Source organism: Hordeum vulgare, chromosome 1H (genome assembly GCF_904849725.1).
Source record: "Hordeum vulgare subsp. vulgare chromosome 1H, MorexV3_pseudomolecules_assembly, whole genome shotgun sequence".
Classification (NCBI taxonomy): Eukaryota; Viridiplantae; Streptophyta; class Magnoliopsida; order Poales; family Poaceae; genus Hordeum; species Hordeum vulgare.
Genome location: NC_058518.1, coordinates 247,334,693 through 247,349,355, shown reverse-complemented (window position 1 = coordinate 247,349,355; position 14,663 = coordinate 247,334,693). Strand labels below are relative to the sequence as shown.

The 14,663-nt window shown below is 44.7% G+C and overlaps 1 pseudogene; it reads right to left on the bottom strand.

Annotated features, from left to right (window-relative positions):
• LOC123398239 overlaps positions 1 to 11,481 on the bottom strand; it is a 97,324-nt pseudogene extending 85,843 nt beyond the window's left edge.
• Positions 11,482 to 14,663: the final 3,182 nt, after the last annotated feature.

Genomic DNA, 14,663 nt, shown 5'->3' with positions numbered 1-14,663 from the left:
TCTTTTTCCCTCGCTATGGTCGATCTCGGCTCGAGCAGGCCGCCGCTGTCCACGCAGCCCCGACCTCCCCTCGCCTCTCCGAGAAGCTCAGGAGATTAGCCACGACACCCCGGTCCTCCCCGCCTTAGGAATCGAAGCCGGAGCCCCCTGGCGCTGCCACCGTCGTCATCTTCACCTCCGACCACTGAAGGCCGCCGGCCCCGATTCGCGCCGCCCAAAGCGCCCCAAGCCCACCGGACCGCCATTCGAGCCCCCCGTGAGCTTCTCCGTTGATTCCCCATGTTTCCCTCTACTCTTGCACGCCGTAGACGCTGCTCCACCACGGCCGAGCTCCGTTCGCCGCTTACCACGTCGCCGACGCCGTTCGAGTGCTTCCCTGCTCTAGCCACCGCCCCAAATGGATCCGGCCAAGTCCCAGGACCACGCAGATGACCTCCGCTAGCCATTTGGTCGCCGAAGGAGGAAATCCGTCAGCGCTTCCGTGCTCTGTGGCCACCGGCGATGAGCTCCGCCGGTCTGGGTCGCTGACAAGCGGGCCCAGCCGGTGAGGTGTTTAATTAGCGCCTAATATCATTTTAGTTAATCTATGACTCACAGTGGGCCCTACGGCTCTAAGATAAGAATTAAGATTAACCTAAACTTGTTAACTAAACTCTGTCACTCACGTGTGGACCCCACACGTCAGGTTTGACTCTGACCGGGTCAGTTGACCTGCTGACGCAATGATGACGAGTGTTGATGCAATAATAGTATTTTCTGATTATAAAATAATTCTAGAAAATGCCTAAGACTTCTAAAAATCATAGAAAATAATCTGTAAGTCCAATGAAAATAATTTATATATGAAAAAGGATCAGAAAAATCCAAAGAATCTGATTATGGCATTTTCATGCTGGTTTGAGAAATTTAAAATCACCAAATAGGAAAAATGATGATTAGGGTAAATTTAATAAATAGTTTGGAGTTGGAATTTGATTCCTATTTGAATTCCACTTCAATTACTATGACCAAACAATGATCTAGGAAACTCAGCACCCCAATATGCCATCTTCATGCATGTTAAAACAAGTTTACCTGAGCATCAGGTCGAATCAATTAAAAGGGTATCTCGGGAAAATACCTTGCTTGAAGTGATATTTGAATTCTAATTCAAATCCAGCTTCAACCTAAGAATTGGTAGCTATTTTGGCCCTGCCCCATTTCATCTCCATTTCTTGATCATGCATCATAGTGTTGCATTTTCGTGAAGTGATTGTTGTTCTTTTCTTGTTTGCCGGTGTTGTTCCCTCTCGGTATATGATGGTTTCGACGATGTGATCATTGACATTGATGAAGACTCATTACTATCTTCAAACGTGTCAGGCAAGAAAACCCCCCTTGAGCATATTGATATAAACCCACTCTCTCGCTCCTACTCTCTTTTACTGCATTAGGACAAACACGATTCAACTGTACATGTTATCGGTAGTTGAACCCATTCCTCTGCATGACCTGATTTTGTCACAGTAAATAGTTGAAACCACTTAGCATGAGTAGCAACTGCTTGAGCCTTGTTGTGCTTACTCATCCATGCTTGTTTACAATGCCTGCTATGCTTAGAGTCGTGTCAGGTCTGATCCATCTGGATGATGAATCGGAATGGTTGTGATCATGTTCTAAAGTGTGAAAGTAAAATTGTGAATCCGATTTGGTAAAGGTAGCGATGAGAGCCCATGTAAGAGTACATGGTGGGTTGTCTCATTGAGACCGTCCTTAAGATCTGAGTTCTGTGTATGTTATCCAAGACAAGATACTACCATGCATTGGGCCCTGAAATATGACCCCGCTCGGCTTATTAATTGTCTAGATCCCTGTCCAGGAGTTGCAATTAGTTTCTGGTGTTTGTAGGAAAAGTGTTGGCGGCCGTGTTTAGCTCTGCCCGACGGGGTAGGCTTCTCTGCGGTAGATACACAATGGCACGGTGTACCAAGTGGCACCCGGATGGTGGGCTTGGGAACCCTGCGCACATCGTTTGGGGCCGTAGAGGAAACCTCGGCCGGACTTCCTTGCACGTTCAGTCTCAAATAGGCGATAAACCTGGACTAGGGTCTTGTGTGGTTAACGGTCGTGGCCGACACCCACGCCAGTGCTTCCGCTTGAAGGTTGCCGAGATGCATGACGTGCATATGGTGCTAAGTGGTGAGAGCATGTGTGAAGAAGTATACCCCTGCAGGGTGAATCAATCTGTTCGAATAGCCGCGTCCTCGGATATGGACTACTTGGAAACATTACGTGGTACATAGACAAGTTAAATGGATACTCTAAAACATGCAAGATAAGTGTGAGTGCTATGGAATGTCTTCTCGTAGGTAGACGAGAGTGGATCCATAGTGGTGTATTGCATTGGTGGATATGTGGACTCGTGTGCGCTATCCCACCTCAAAGAAAGAACTTGTAGTCGTAGTACAGGTTAGCCAAGAGTCAAAGCTGGCTTGCTACAATCAAACCCCACAATCCTTTCATTGAAACATGATGCATATGTAGATAGTTCTGATGTAAGACTTGCTGAGTACCTTTGTACTCACTGTTGCTTTATTTATGTTTTTGCAGAGAAGACTTAGACTCATTAAAAAGGTTCTACGTGATGTGTTCGATGTTGACCGGAATAGCTTGGAATCCCAGACAGAGGTCTGGCTCCTTTGGTAGGGTCGTACTAGCTTTTCAGGCTCTTCCAGCCACTTTTAGTAAGTATCTGTACCCAGACATGATTTGCTTTCGCTTGTTGTTTGTATGACTTGAGTGTCGGGTCATGAGACCCCTGTTTGTAATATCATACTATGTTGACTCTTATGAGTCATTAATAAATGCTTGAGTCATAGAGTTATGTTGTGATGCCATGTTGTATCTACACATATCGTGCATAATGTGTGTATGTTTGAAATGCATTATATGTGTGGGATTCGACACCTAGTTGTTTGCCTTTAGTAGTACTCTTTACAGGGAAATGCCTCTTTGTGTTTTCATCGGGCCTTGGTAGCTTGCTACTGCTCGGAACATATTGATTGACCGGCATGTATCCTTCTTTGTTGTTGTGTCTGTCTCCTCGGGGAAATGTCATGCGGTGTAATGGAGGCCTTGTAGCTTGCTAGGACTCGTCTACACACGCTGATGACCGAAACCTGCTTTGCTGGGTTATGTATGCTTGTCCCTGTACGGATGTACCGCTTGGGTTTATAACTAGTCATGTCGACCCGGGTTCTTTGTCGTTTGAACGCTAGCAACATATTCATATACGTGAGCCAAAAGACGCAAACGGTCCCGGCCAAGGTAAGGTGGCAGCCGTCGAGTTTACCGTGCGTGAGGCCGCAAAGTGATGTGACGTGTTACACACTAGGTTCTTATGACTCCGGATCGGGGTTCCGACAGCTTTGGTATCAGAGCTTGACTGCCTATAGGATAACCAAGCCAAACTGGTCGATGTTGAGTCTAGCAACTCTTTAGTTATATAAGGGAATTGTTTGTGGAAGGGAACGTAAGGCTCTTTTTACTCCTTTCCTTGTGTCATTCTTATTCTGAGTCACCCTCTTCTTTAATCTACGGGATTTAAGAATTAGGCTTTCTCATCTATTCATTAGGATGATGAGTTACTATGTTGGAGACTTATAGAAAAGTTGTTGTCTTCCTGGATCAGTGTCTCCATAAGAATTCAATTGTTATATTGTTAGTTTTGTTGCAGGTTGCCTCATATTTCATGCTCGTAGAGCCGTTATGATGTCCGAGTTTTCCAAAGTTCCCAAATAGTCTGATGCGATTGCAAATTCCTTCCTCTTTTCCCAATGTCTTTTGGCCGGACAAAGCGCACTAATAATTGTGTTGAGGTACTCTATTACCTCGACGTTTTGTTGAAGTATTAGGAAAACATGTTACTCCGAAAACTACCCAATAGTCTAGATGTGTGCTATGTCTTCCAGTGCGATAATTCTGGCCATCATTTTAGAAAAACATCTCGTGATGTTATTTAGTTTTTAGGTATTCTATTTCTGGGTCTTTGAATCCAAGGATCATTCTGCTTATCTCTGTTGATAGTGTTGCTAGTTCCTTTAGAATGATTAGTAACCTTGTTGTAGTACCCAAGGTTCATGGTATATCATTCTTCGAACACCATGAATTATCTTTGGCAGAAGTTCTTCGTGAATTAAAGATCATAACAAGAGTGCTTGTGATGAGTTCTCTACTCCATATTGTGATTCTGCCTACTCCGCCCTTCTGCATGGGTTATCTCGAAGAATTATGTTGAACTCGTTCGACATTCTAATCCATGCATCCATAACTCAAGAAATCATGTGCTCTTGAGTTGGCCCTATCTAGTTGTATTTTGACCTTCATCATTGAGAGGTTAGTCAAGAGTAATTGTGCATTCGTGTCATCAATGTCTTTTATTCTTGTGGTATGTCAAATTGTTCTATTCTCGAATGACTGGGAGAAGCAAACTCCAGTACCTCATTCATTTCTTGGATTGGGTCAAAGTAGTTGTATTCCGCAGATCGAAATGCTAACCAGCTTTTGTTCTGTTCTATCTCGGAGTATTACCCTCTTGTTGTCAAGAATGTTGTCAGAATTGCACCATCTCTTAGGAACTCTTGATGTAGTGATACTTCTCGCTATCATTGTTCATCCCTCAGTTTTCGTGTTGGTTGTAACCGGAATATCGACAAGTGAACCATGATGTGTGTAATCAATACTCCTAGCAATGCCATTGTTTAGTAGTTAATGGACAATAAATTCACTCTTATGGTGATGGTGATTGACTCGTCATCCTAAGATTGAGCGTGCTACCTAGTCCATGTTTCATGGTGCACTTTTCGATCGATGGGTTAGGATTGTGTCAATCCCTCGCTCTATTGATCACATCATCTTGCCCTGAAAAGCGAGATTGTTCCCGAGCTTAATAATATATCGGTGGTTCGTCCTTTTCCGAATATCTTCTCGGAAGTATTACCAGGTTGTTTCCTGACTGTTATGATAGAGCTCGTGATCAAGTTGGTTTTTCTATAAACCAACCCCTTCTCCAAGAATCCGTATTGGATTCCCCGAGCTAGTTGGTTAAGCTAAAAAAGAACTTGGAGAGTTGGAAGATAAAAGCTTCGCCTATACTTAGCTCATTTAAAAAGGATATTTTTCCTGTTGTATGAGTCTGAAGAAAGATGATATTTTCATCGATTGATTCGTGTGATCAATTGTTGCATATATTATCTTGTTCAATTTTGATTTGAGTATGGGCTATTGTCAAATCGAACTCAGAACCAAAGATTGTAGTAACGGTGTCCTACTCATGGATTTCCTTGAGCCTACACTATTGTATTCTTTGATCTAACCAATGTTATTATCTTTCTCACATAGTTGTGGAAATCCATTTATATGGGTATCTTTATGAATTGTTGTTGAGCCCATCGGCAACATTCTCATTTGTTCCATGATCTATGTTGGACATTAACCTGGTGCTGGAAACTTTGTAGACATTGTCTTCGTGTCTCGAGCACGAGGTATATGTTAGGTGTAAGAAGTGACTTCCTCTAATTCATGTGCATCTGATACAAGTTGCCGCCGTGAATTCAAGAAAAGTTAATTTGTTTCTTTAGAATCATCCCAAGTCAATCATGCACGTGCGAAGTATTCTATGGTTTGATAGATTGATCATCTTCACTCCATATGTATCTCCTAGCACACCAAGCCACTGATTGATTTGTTCCAGGAAAAGAAGGTAAGTGACATTCCTGAAGGTACCAGACAGACTTGCACATGGCTTCGATATCCGCAATAATGATTCTCATCCAGAACTCGCTAGTGTTTTGTTGTAAGATTTATATGTGTTCACCGTTGTCTTGGGCAGTGTGATCACGTGGGTCTTGCAACCCAGCTCATGTTTTGGAGTTGTCTTCCGTAGTTCATTTCCTCAGAATCACGCAACGTTATCTCGTCGATTTGTGTTGCAAACTTTCTTTTCGGACATGCTGAGTCTGAAGCATCGTGTCACCAACCGGAGCTGAATCTCAGGCAGTTATAATGGTTGGAACTTTCCCCAAGAATTATAATATTGGTCTCTATTTAACCCGGTAAAGTGATGTAATTGTTAACACACCTAGCCGGAAGACTTGACATTATAAAATCTTGTATCAGCAATCTTAGCCATCTCCCCGTGAGGTTTTGTATGACTTATTTTGGAAGTTGTTCCTCATGGACTCCCTTTGATGCTCCGAATTCCGACCTATACTTGATGTGCTAGATATCAAGCATGATCTATAATTTGGTTGTGCTAGTACATCAAGGGGAACATTAGAAGCGGAGTGCTAAATGTCTCTCGGTCGATCAACCAGATTTCGTTCCCTTGGCACAGCTAAGGTGAAATCTGAGGAAGTGTTGTCTTCCTTTGCATCTGCATCCTCCATCACTGGTCATCATAGTAGTAAGATGTGTCGCCAGGATCCTTGGCACGGATGTTGGTAAACCTTGATGAATATGGAAATGCTAAAGTTCTTGAGAGCACGCTCAGACACTAGGTTATATCCTCGGTAATAATTGGATTGTGCTTTCCGTTTGCCGAGTTGTTCAATGACTCTAGTTTCTTTCCAACCTGAGTATGCCATTCTTTCAACTCCCTTCAAACAATCATTTGTGAATTGTCTTCCCAGGTAGGAAGAGTTTCAATGATCTTAGGATCAAAAGTAATTCTTTTTGCCACTTAAGGGGAATAACTCTAAGAGTCACCTTCCTAAGGTGCCCCGTTGTGGTATGAAGGGTAATTTAATCCTTGCTACTCTGAAACCTCGCCACCATCTATTTTAAGCCTGGGTTTGTTGCCTACCAATTGAACCTCTGTCATATGTCTCATTTCCTCGTCCGTGTTATCTGTTGTGTCTCAGCTGAAGGGACGTTCCTACGTCTCATTCTGTGAGTTGATCTTGAGTTGCTCGATCTCCGAGGAGATTGAATCTTGTGTAGTCTCCCTGTTCTTTTGTTGTCAAGCTAGATGAAGACCTCAAGGACAAAGATGTCAAGATCAACATGGTGCGATGAATCAGTGTCCTCGAGAGCAGCAAATGGATCGTGAAGATTGTGATAGTTTAGTGTCCCCTCTTCCTCTTCCCGACTACGCATGAATCTCGAGACGAGATTCTTGTTTAGTGGGAGTGAGTTGTCACATCCCTGAAATCCCTACTAGAGCTTAGCAAGTTTGAGCTCATGTTTTCTTTCTTTGCATTCTAAGAAAATGAATTGAACCCAAGAAAGAAGTGAAATCAAAGCAAAACTCCAACATAGTCTATATTCAAAAACAATCCAAAGTTGTGACAAATCAATAAACCAAAAATGGACTCCATAAAAGTCCATCATTTTTGATAAATCTTGGAAAACACAATTCAGGATTGGTTTTCTTATTAAAAATACTTTTGGCATTTTATTTTAAACTCAAAAGCCACTGAAATCAATTAATTAATTGATTTCAAATACTTCCTAGTTCTATAAAATGTTGAAAACTTCACATGGGGTTGGAAATATTCCAAATAACACCCCCAGAGTTGTTTAGCTATTTTCTTTGAATTAGTTGGAGCCAAAACAAATAAAACAAATGTTAGAAATAACAAAACAGAAAGAATAGAGAAAAAAAAGAGCTTACCTGTCGCCCCCTGCAGGCCCAGCCCACCAGGGGCTCCCGTGTCATCTTCCTCCTCCTGCCAGTAGGCAGAGGAGAAGATGAGCACGGGGCTGGCCGCGCCACCTCCTGCTCGTCGTGGCAGCTTCTCCTCGCCTCCTCCACGCCAGCAAACCCCCCCCCATGCCTCTCTTTTCTTCCTCCCCCAAGCCCCTCCCTCTCTATCTCTCACATATCTCTCCCCCTCTGCTCTTTTTCCCTCGCCATGGCCGAGCTCGGCTCGAGCAGGCCGCCGTTGTCCACACAACCCCGACCTCCCCTCGCCTCTCCGAGAAGCTTAGGAGATTAGCCGCGACACCCCGGTCCTCCCCGCCTCAGGAATCAAAGCCGGAGCCCCCCTGGCGCTGCCACCGTCGTCATCTTCACCTCAGACGACCGAAGGCCGCCGGCCCCGATTCGCACCGCCCAAAGCGCCCCGAGCCCACCGAACCGTCATTCGAGCCCCCCGTGAGCTTCTCCGTTGGTTCCCCACGTTTCCCTCTCCTCTTACAAGCCGTAGCCATTGCTCCACCACGGCCGAGCTCCGGCCGCCGCTTACCACGTCGCCGGCGTCGTTCCAGTGCTTCCCTGCTCTAGCCACCGCCCCAAATGGATCCGGCCAAGTCCCAGGACCGTGTAGATGACCTCCGCCGGCCATTTGGTCGCCGGAGGAGGAAATCCGTCAGCGCCTCCGTGCTCTCTGGCCACCGGCGATGAGCTCCGCCGGTCTGGGTCGCTGACAAGCGGGCGAAGCCGATGAGGTGTTTAATTAGCGCCTAATATCATTTTAGTTCATCTATCACTCACTGACAGTGGGCCCTACGGCTCTAAAATAAGAATTAATATTAACCTAACCTTGTTAACTAAACTCTATCACTGACGTGTGGACCCCACACGTCAGGTTTGACTTTGACCGGGTCAGTTGACCTGCTGACGCAATGATGACGAGTGGTGATGCAATAATAGTATTTTCTGATTATAAAATAATTCAAGAAAATGCCTAAGACTTCTAAAAATCATAGAAATAATTTGTAAGTCCAATGAAAATAATTTATATATGAAAAAGGATCAGAAAAATCCAAAGAATCTGATTATGGCATTTTCATGCTGGTTTGAGAAAGTTAACATCACCAAATAGGCAAAATGATGATTAGGGTAAATTTAATAAATAGCTTGGAGTTGGAATTTGATTCCTATTTGAATTCCACTTCAATTACTATGACCAAACAATGATCTAGGAAACTCAGCACCCCAATATGCCATCTTCATGCATGTTAAAACAAGTTTACCTAAGCATCAGGTCGAATCAATTAAAAGAGTATCCGGGGAAAATACCTTGCTTGAAGTGATATTTGAATTCTAATTCAAATCCAGCTTCAACCTAAGAATTGGTAGCTATTTTGTCCCTGCCAGATTTCATCTCCATTTCTTGATCATGCATCATAGTGTTATATTTCCGTAAAGTGATTGTTGTTCTTTTCTTGTTTGCCGGTGTTGTTCCCTCTCGGCAGACGATGGTTTCGACGATGTGATCGTTGACATTGATGAAGACTCATTACTATCTTCAAACGTGTCAGGCAAGCAAACCCCCCTTGAGCATATTGATATAAACCCACTCTCTCTCTCCTGCTCTCTTTTACTGCATTAGGACAAACACAATTCAACTGTACATGTTATCGGTAGTTGAACCCATTCCTCTGCATGACCTGATTTTGTCACAGTAAATAGTTGAAACCACTTAGCATGAGTAGCAACTGCTTGAGCCTTGTTGTGCTTACTCATCCATGCTTATTTACAATGCCTTCTATGCTTAGAGTCGTGTCAGGTCTGATCCATCTGGATGATGAACCGGAATGGTTGTGATCATGTTCTAAAGTGTGAGAGTAAAAGTGTGAATCCGATTTGGTAAAGGTAGTGATGAGAGCCCATGTAGGAGTACATGGTGGATTGTCTCATTGAGACCGTCCTTAAGAACTGAGTTCTGTGTATGTTATCCAAGACAAGATACTACCATGCATTGGGCCCTGAAATATGACCCCGCTCGGCTTATTAATTGCCTAGATCCTTGTCCAGGAGTTGCAATTAGTTTCTGGTGTTTGTAGGAAAAGTGTTGGCGGCCGTGTTTAGCTCTGCCCGACGGGGTAGGCTTCTCTGCGGTAGATACACAGTGGCACGGTGTACCAAGTGGCACCCGGATGGTGGGCTTGGGAACCCTGCGCATATCGTTTGGGGCCGTAGAGGAAACCTCGGCCGGACTTCCTTGCGGGTTCAGTCTCAAATAGGCGATAAACCTGGACTATGGTCTTGTTTGGTTAACAGTCGTGGCCGACACCCACGCTAGTGCTTCCGCTTGAAGGTTGCCGAGATGCATGACGTGCATATGGTGCTAAGTGGTGAGAGCATGTGTGAAGAAGTATACCCCTGCAGGGTGAATCAATCTGTTCGGATAGCCGCGTCCTCGGATATGGACTACTTGGAAACATTACATGGTACATAGACAAGTTCAATGGATACTCTAAAACATGCAAGATAAGTGTGATTGCTATGGAATGCCTTCTCGTAGGGAGACGAGAGTGGATCCAAAGTGGTGTATTGCATTGGTGAATATGTGGACTAGTGTGCGCTATCCCACCTCAAATAAAGAACTTGTAGTCGTAGTACAGGTTAGCCAAGAGTCAAAGCTGGCTTGCTGCAATCAAACCCCACAATCCTTTCATTGAAACATGATGCATATGTAGATAGTTCTGATGTAAGACTTGTTGTGTACCTTTGTACTCACGGTTGCTTTATTTATGTTTTTGCAGAGAAGACTTAGACTCATTAAAAGGTTCTACGCGATGTGTTCGATGTTCACCGGAATAGCTTGGAATGCCAGATAGAGGTTTGGCTTCTTTGGTAGGGTTACAGTAGCTTTTCAGGCTCTTCCAGCCACTTTTAGTAGATATCTGTACCCAGACATGATTTGCTTCCGCTTGTTGTTTGTATGACTTGAGTGTCCGGTCACGAGACCCCTGTTTGTAATATCATACTATGTTGACTCTTATGAGTCTTTAATAAATGCTTGAGTCATAGAGTTATGTTGTGATGCCATGTTGTATCTACACATATCATGCATAATGTGTGTATGTTTGAAATGCATTATATGTGTGGGATTCGACACCTAGATGTTTGACTTTAGTAGTACTCTTTACAGGGAAATGCCTCTTTGTGTTTCCATCGGGGCTTGGTAGCTTGCTACTGCTCGGAACACATTGATTGACCGGCATGTATCCTTCTTTGCTGCTGTGTCTGTCCCCTCGGGGAAATGTCACCCGGTGTAATGGAGTCCTTGTAGCTTGCTACGACTCGTCTACACACGCTGATGACCGACACCTGCTTTGCTGGGTTATGTATGCCTGTCCCTGTACGGATGTACCGCTTGGGTTTAAAACTAGTCATGTCGACCCGGGTTCTTTGTCGTTTGAACGCTAGCAACATATTCATATACGTGAGCCAAAAGACGCAAACGGTCCCAGCCAAGGTAAGGTGGCAGCCGTGGAGTTTTCCGTGCGTGAGGCCGCAAAGTGATGTGATGTGTTACAGGCTAGGTTCTTATGACTCAGGATCGGGGTCCCGACAGTTCATTAGTCCTCTTTGTATTTTGTGCAAAAATTTAACCATAGTTGGTGGCGTGCGTGCAACTGTTTGATTTGACGGGACGAGCGTGAGCAGTTTGTCGCGCAGGCTCGACGGGACGCATGCGAGCAGTCCCAGCGGCTGTCTAACATGTGGTCAACTAAAGCACCTGGACAGAGTGTAATTGCTTGTGATTCCATGGCCCCGCTCAATGTTAAGAATTTTCTTTGTACGTGCCTCGTTGAGAACATGATTTTAGCTTGTTTCCAACTCGTATTCCGCATAATTTAAAATGCCACATGCGCCAACGGATAATACAATGACAAAATAAAATGACAACGGATAATACGAGGACAAATTTACCATGAAGCAAATAATAATTATCTTACATATTCTGGATAATTTTAAATTCCACACGCGGCAAGGCAGGAAAGACACAGGGGCAAGAGAAGAAGGAAATCACATACAACGATCTAGGTCACTAGTATCTCTGCTCCTCGAAGGATCCCCGGGCGACAAGTTCCTCCAGCTCTTTCTTCAAATCCTTAGGACTTTGCTTGAGGACAGCCATGGATTCCTCCACCTCCTGCTTGTGCTCTACGTGGAGATTCCTGAAGTCACCCATAAGTTCCTCGACAGCCGCTTTCAGCGTCATCCCCGAGGCACTTCTCTACTCATGCACCTTCTTCGAGTCAGCGACCTCCTCCTACTTCTTGGTCTTCTCCTTGAGGAGTTTTGCATTGTCACCCATGAGTCGCAATACGAGGCAGATCACCTTCACAACCAAGGCATCGGTAATTTTGAGCAGCTTCACTGATCTGTCGACCAGCTACTCCTGCCTAATTAGGGCAGCGAGACTAGCGTCGTCGATGGCCAAGGACTTCAGCATCGCCATTTCTTTGTGTTTTTGATGCGGTGAGTGTGCTTGCGAGAGCCCTCGCCTGCCAGTGAGAGCTCGTTCGAGGGCTCCGCGACACGCCAGGACATCTTTGATGCGTCTGCCGTGCAACGGCGAGACATCTCTAGTGCTTCTGCGACTTTGGTCTTTACTCCCTGGTTATATGATGACCCAAAATTCCTCCTACCAGTCATGGCAGAACGACTTGACATGATAGACCTCTTTTGTGGTTGATGAGGAGAGGAAATGAGAAGTAGTTTTTGAGTGGGTAGTTTTTATAGTCCGATTCTTAGTTTGAACATGTTTAGGTTTGATCGGTGTGAGCATATTTACAATTACTTATTGCATGGTAATATGGAATGTGATGGGAAACAAACTCAAAATTTATTGATTGTTCTCGGCTCGAAGCTCGAAACAAACCTTCATATGGCTATGTTCAACTGCTATATGTAATAATTATGCATGTGCTTGCTTGCCATATAGGTAGCCGTGGCATGCTCTGCTCGCGTCCCTCGGCGCGCTCTACTCGTCGTTTAGGCACCAAGGCGTTGTCGGGTCGCGTCCCTCTTCACACGCTCTGCTGGCGATTGGGGCCGACGCACAACCCTTCTTGTTAAGTTGAACTATTTCTGTTGTGTTCACTAATCAAAAACAGTTTGTCGGAGTGAACCATATGACGCTCCACCAAAGATCGGGGATCTATGTGCATGCGGTTGTGCCACAAGCTTCGCCCCATGTAGTTATGTGCTCCACGACTGAATCACGCATTGCAAAAACTAACATCCAGACGTGCCGGTTTTCCAGGACATCCGACCCCCATTTATACGCTCAGCCAATAACCATAGTCTCTTCACACTTTCGATCATGCCCCACAACACAATAAGCACACCCTCGAAGACGCATACAGAGAGGATATCCAGTGGCGCTACAATGGAGTTGGGCTTCCATCTTGTGGAGACCCACATGAGGAAGATGAACCTCACGGCGGTGTACACCAACGAACCAGTCATGGTGGAGGACTACGTCAACACTATGGAGCGGTTGCTTGTTGAGGATGACAAGTACAAAGTGGTCGGCTTCGAACATCTTACACCGGCGATCGAGCCGGGCATGATTAAAAGGTTGCTATCGCCCAGTTGTGCGTGCACCATCATGTTCTCCTCTACCACTACTGCGTGGCCATAGTGACATGCGAGCATTTCACCAGGTTTGTCAACAACCCTTACTACATGTTCACTAAGGTGGACACCACCAACGATTGAAAGGTGCTTAGGAATTCGAGCTTGGCCTTCCAGAATCTTATCGACATTCACGGCCACTACAAGATCTGGGGTAGCAAGAAGGACATGGACTCCCATTTTGACCTGGCCGAGGCCATCATCGACACCTACTACGGAGGCATGAAGGCTGAGTGCAACAAGAACAAGCCTGTCTGGCACATGGTCTGGGTGAAGAGACTAGATGAACATCACCTCTAGTCCGCGGCCAAGGAAGCATACACATCCTACGAGATGTTCACGCGGATCATTGACATGGGGAACTTCCTCCTATGTGAATACGTCGAGGGATCAAGCCACAAGCAGAGCGGTGGCGACAAGCATTACAAGAAATAGATGATGTGTTGATTGTTTCCCATACTCACTTTGTGCCAAAATATTTATACTTTTAGTAGGCTAAGTTTGTTATGCATGTAATAGTGTATTGAGGTGTGCACCAATGCTAATTGTGTAGTCACTTATGTATTTTGATGCTTAATTAGGTTATGCAATCATGTTCTTATGTGTGTAATTGTTTATTGAGGTATGCCAATGTCATGTGTGTACTCACTTATGTATTTGGATGTTTATTTCTGTTATTCAATCATGTTCTTCTTTGCAGAGCATAGATGTTTGTGCGTGAGAAAATCACACCACATACGGATTAAACTACCAAATCTGTCGGTGAAATCATTATCAATCACTGACATGGTTGCTGTTGCCCAGATGACCGCTTAGACGGCAAGGTGCGCTCAGATCGCGTGCCTCTCTGCACGCTCTGCTAGCGGTTGCGGCCGGTGCACAACCACGCAACCATATGCGGTGTCATGTGTTATCACACACTTGTTAACATATGTGTAACCTACTAATCTTCACACATGATTACTCGCATACGCATCGTGTGCGATACTCCCAGCCTCCGCAAGCACCTAGTTTCCATTTTGCAAAGTTTTTTCTACACACAAAATCACACACGAATTAATGGTAGTATCCGTCTATGTTATATTTTCTCATCTCAAACAGTTCATCCAAGTGGGCTATTTGCCGCTTATCACACACACCTTGTTTACCTGACTCGTTTGTGTTCTTCTGGTTCATCGCAAACAGTTCATCTATGTGAATTGTATGCCGCATATCACACACATCTTGTTAAACTGAGCCGTTTTTGTTGTGTTTCCTAATCAAAAACAGTTCATCGGTTATAAGTGATATTTGGCATACTATCAGT